This window comes from Rhagoletis zephyria, unplaced genomic scaffold (genome assembly GCF_001687245.7).
Source record: "Rhagoletis zephyria isolate East Lansing unplaced genomic scaffold, Rhagoletis_zephyria_1.1 Rzeph_scaffold_01559, whole genome shotgun sequence".
Classification (NCBI taxonomy): Eukaryota; Metazoa; Arthropoda; class Insecta; order Diptera; family Tephritidae; genus Rhagoletis; species Rhagoletis zephyria.
Window position 1 is genome coordinate 36,601 of NW_016158643.1, and position 5,682 is coordinate 42,282.

Here is a 5,682-nt window from a genome sequence, read left to right on the forward strand (position 1 = left end):
CGCTCAAGGCTTCCGGACAAGTTTCCGAGCCGCACTAACACTGGTGTTGGGTAGTCGGTCTGAAAGGACGAGTTGCAGAGCCGAAATTTATATATTGCAGATATCGAAATTTATGATATGGCGCATCATTTGATAATATCGGAGAAATCTTTTCTTTTTAGTCTTTTTGCATGTCTCGGGCTAAGAAGATCTCTCGCTAGTAGATTTGGATGGTTCATTAACCGTGCTGAGTAACTGGTGCTTAGCCCTCTTATGTTATGTCCTCATGCACCGTATTTACATTAAGATCTTTGTGGATATTCGTATTTTTTATGTACCACAGTGCTCCACATATGGCGCGTAAAATACAGTCTTTGAAGTCTGTGCAAAATGGAACTGCATGCTATGCCCAAAGCACGATTCCATAAGCCCAACAAGGTTTAATCATCATATTAATAAGCAACATCTTGTTGAAAATTCGTCGTTTTTGTCTATATTTATTTTGTTTGCTTTTTTCAACAAATATAGGCTAAAAAATGCTAAATTTTCAAATTTTTTAGAAAAAAAATTGGCCACTATACTGAGATTTTTTTTTGAATCCTGGAAGCCTGTTTTCTCGAGAATACGAATTGATGTAGTAAATCTGAGTATGAGGCATTGTTCGCATGGCCAGCAGCTATCAAACCTGATATATGCGCACTCTAAGCTTTTTTTTGTATTTCAAAGTGTAACTGGTGATAAAGTTGCTTTTGGACATTTTTTCGTTTTCAAGATAATTGCAAAAAACCAAGGCATTCATTCGCACGGGAAAAACCAGAAGTGGTTTTCTTGGCCAACAATTCAAACGCCGATTTCAGCGAAACCTGAGGAAATATTTCAATGAGACTGGTTGTAGAATATTGTGCATTGATGCCTCTTAGCTTTGATTTTACCCAAAAGTGATGTACATATGTATATTTTTTTATAAATTTTAATATAGCAAACGAATTTTTAACGCAAATAAAACCTGAATTTTATGTGGAATATACTTCATGTTTTGTCTTCAGCGTTAATTAAGGGTAAAGTTTTTATTGATCTATGACTTATTATGATCCAACTACCTACGTAGGCCGAATGTGGACCAAATCGCACCATAAATATCGTATCACAATGGACCCCAAATTGGACCTAGGTATCGTAACCTATCGATGGTTAAACAAAAGATATTTTAACTCAGCCTAATGTTTAAAACCCGCTGGTTTCATTTAATGCCTTAATTTTCTGATGAACAATTTAGTTCTTTTTCAAATGCAAATATATTAATATTTATTCCTTACTGCAAATTTAACGTCGCACAGGGGGAGAATATGCACTTAAATTGGTATAAAATCAAGTGGTGGCACAATTCTTATCGGTATGACACACGCCAGCTACTTTTTTTAATTAAGAATTTTTATGTTAATTATATATACTGACAAAAAAGTAAATATAATAAAACAGAGAAACGTTCCTAAAAACTATCAAAATAGTGTCCATTCATGTTTGTTTTCTTTTGTAAAATTAAAAGTGAATAAAATTTATGCAAATAAAAATAAAATTATTAAAATTCAAAATGGTGGATCGAATATGTTAACCAAAAATTGAAAATGGACGAGATGTGCCTGAAACACGTTACTCGGGGGTTTTTGAAGTCGCTGAATACGACTCAAATATTAGATTTAGAAAAGTAAACATGGCGGATCAAATATGGTCGACAAAAATTAAAAAAGGTTTGCAAAATTTATAAAACAAAGGCTTTATCGGGTATCGAAGGCGCTGTAGATGAATCCGTCAACCGATTCGCCAAATTAAAAATGAATACTTTTGATTTCCCTACACTTAATATAAAAATAGCATTCTAAAATACAGTACAGAGGATTGGTTTAAATTTTGGTGGTCTGTCAGTATATTTTTCTGCACACTTATTTGTACCTTATTTTTACAAGATGTATACATATGTATAAGTGAACAGTACAGATATGGATATAAGAACGAAACAAATTTTCACAATATTAAAGTTTGTGAAAATATATGTACTTCAATGTTTTTGATTTCTGAGAGTGTGTCTTAATTACAATTTAAATTACTTTTATTTTTTATTTTCAAAGCATTATTCATAAGAGTGTACGAAATAATAGATGTGTTTAGTGAGCTGCTCTAGGTTATAGGTTATACCAAGTTATGATATCTCACAAAATTGTATTTCATTAAGAATTTTCTTGTTCTAACTTACCTACTTTTTGTTTCATGGGCCTTTAACTAGAGCAACTAAGAGAACTATTTTCTGCACCAGTTTTTTGTTGGAGTAATTTAGAGCAAGCAATCAAATTTTTAGAAATTCTCTAGAATGTCATACCAGAATGCGCTCTCGATAATCTAGCAACGAGAATTTCATTCATCACCTCCTTATATTCATAAACTAAGTAGATATTTGGGCTTAAAAAACACTTACATATAACCGAACTAATGACTTTCCAAATTATGCCAAAAAGTTAATGAAAGCAGCTTAGGAAACTTACTACTGTTAGTTTAGAGTCTAAAAAAATTTAACAAAAAGTTTTCTTATATTTTTTTCCGTGATTAACCTGAATTTCTTATCGTTTTATTCCAAACTTTTGAAACTAATAATTTCACATGATCTAGATGTTTTTTTTCTCCAATCACGAAATACATCTACTCTAGAAATCTAATGTTTCATTGGTATTCAAACTTTATTTTTATACGCATATATTTTCTTCACTTTTATATTTACAAAATAAATAAAGCATGAATGAATACTATTTTGTTAGTTTTTAGGGACATTTCCCCGTTATGTTATTTTTACACTTTTTGTTAGTATGTATAATTAACATAAAAATTCTCCAATCGGAAAAGTCGCAGGCGGGTGTTCTACCGAATTCAATCACCATTATTTTATAATAAAACCCTCTAAAATCCGATAAGAATTATGCCAACACTTGAATTTATACCTATTTAAGTGGATATTCTCCCATTGTGCGTCGTCTCATAAATAACTGTCATGTTCCCAAATCTTAAACGTTCACCACTCACTTTACTTACTTATGCCCGTATGGGAAAAATATGCATTTGTATGTCCTTGATGCTTCTCAGTAGTTTCTCTTTAGCACTTGAGACAATGCAAATGACGTATTGCGGCGCGACGCTTTCCTCTGTTAGTCGTTGTGCGTTTGCAAAATGTTTTTAATTGCAAAATAAGCCGACTTAGAACACTCAACGCAGCATAAAACCAACAGGCACAACAATATGTAGCACATAAAACGCTGCAATCAGAACTTCTTTCAAAGGTAAACTTGGATAGGTTGAATAATATTCACTTGACATTTACATACAATGACGACGGCGAGAAGCATTGCGGTAGACAAAGAAATTGCACATACGACATGTAAAGAATGCACTTACGCACGTCCGAGCAAATATCAAAGTTGGTACGAGCTTGTATGTACATATGTACGTGGTATGTAAGTCAAGCATGGAATAAGTGCGTACACTTGAGCACAACTACACATGCGCGTACAAACATGCGTGTGCATTCAATCCATTTCGAATGCATACTCTTATCAATGCTGCAGCAGACGCGTAAAAGTGGCCAACACGGCGTATACAGAACAATTTTCCTCGAAATTTCTGGGAAGTAACGTAAATATGTATGTATGTATGCAGATAAAAATGGAGTAAGAGATGTCTGCGTGCGTGGAATCTCATTCATTTGCCGCCATATGTGTATATATTTTGCTTTGCTCTTTCATTCATTCAGTCGTTCTTCCCCTCTTCATTTACACTGCCGTTCATTCACTCATTAATGTGACGTTTGTTGCATTTGAATTCCCTCCTTTCAATGCACTTCTGCATGGTAATTCAGGGTTAGATCAGTCACAGGGTAGACATGGTGTCTGAGGATGGTAATGGAGAATGCGTGAGCGTGCGTGCACCGAGTAAATGCAGCTGATAAGACACGTCCTTGTGGATAAGCATTAGAAGCAAAATTAAATGTGGTTGGCCACAAGCCAATTATGAATGAATTATTGCTCAGGCTTAGATGATTCTGAGACAGTTCATATAACAACAGTTCCTAGATAGTTCAAAAAGGGTCAGAGCAAATGTGGTTAGTTTTGGGCTGGTTCTAATAAGTACAGTATAGACAGGGATGCCGTTTGGATCTAAATAGATCCAATTGGATACATTTTTAGACGAATTTTTGCGGGATACTTATTTTTTCCGGTCAGTATAAATGTGGATACTTTTTTAAATAGGCCAAAATTTTATATTTCCTATAAAGTTTTTTTCGTTCAAAAATCGATTTTCATTAAAGATGGTAGAAAGCATTACGTTTTCTAAACGTATAAAGAATCGCTACTTAAGCGTGAAATTAAAGCATTTTATATTTTGTGAACGAAGCATATGAAGAGATCTCACCAAAATAGGTATAAGCGCAATAGCTTTAATTAGCTTAAAGGGATGCTTTACGCAAGATCTTAATATACATATCGTCGTTTAAAGTACAAATCCGCGTATCAAGATAATGCAAAACCGCGTATGTGACGTTGCATAAACTATTTTCTAGAGAGTAAAAACACTTATATTTCAAAATGGTTCCCTTTTTTTATAAAGCAATCACATTTCTGGCTAGTATATTTCAGGACGAATGGATAAGGATTGAGCCAAGAGCTTGTGTGAGCAAATCCAATTTTCGGCAGCAAAAAAAAAATTAAAAATTAAAAAAAAATTGCATCAGTAACTTAAAGTTGTGATACACAATGGCTAGAGGCGTCGCACTATAGGCAAAACACGAGTTTTTTTTCAAAATCGTAGATCTTCGCTTAGAAAAGAGATAATGTAATGAAGATAAATGATCATATAATATAGGGAAACTATAGAGAAGTTACAACAACAATAACTTAACCCTCAAAATACCGTTCAAAATGTCACTTTTTTTAATTTTGGATTTTAGCTCCCATTCCACTAGAAAACACTATATTTAATACACCATTAGCACTGTTTCTGAAAGATTTCTCTTTATTTTATCTTAAGACTCGATTCTTGGGACATTGGATGCTGTACCCGAGTGGCCAGATTGGAAAAAGAAAAGCTACCTTTAAACTCTAATAANTATAGAGAAGTTACAACAACAATAACTTAACCCTCAAAATACCGTTCAAAATGTCACTTTTTTTTTAATTTTGGATTTTGGCTCCCATTCCACTAGAAAACACTATATGTAATACACCATTAGCACTGTTTCTGAAAGACTTCTCCGTATTTTATCTTAAGACTCGATTCTTGGGACATTGGATGCTGTACCTGAGTGGCCAGATTGGAAAAAGAAAAGCTACCTTTAAACTCTAATAACTCGTAAACTATCAGCTTTCACAAAAAAATGTATATAACAAAAATGGTTATACTGGTCGATATCTTTACGAAAGTGCAGCATTTAACCCTTTAGTGCAGAGTCTGTCATATATGAAACGCTTTATAACCCTTTCAAGGCAGAGGCAAAATGGTTCTCAATATGTTTTCAACGTACTTTTTATTTATTATTATTTTTTATTTATTTTTATTTTTTTATTTTATTTTTTTTATTCATTTTATTTTTATTATTATTTTACTATGGAAAAAATTTCTACGATTAATATCTACGTCAACATGAGAAAAAGCACGTTCAAAAGC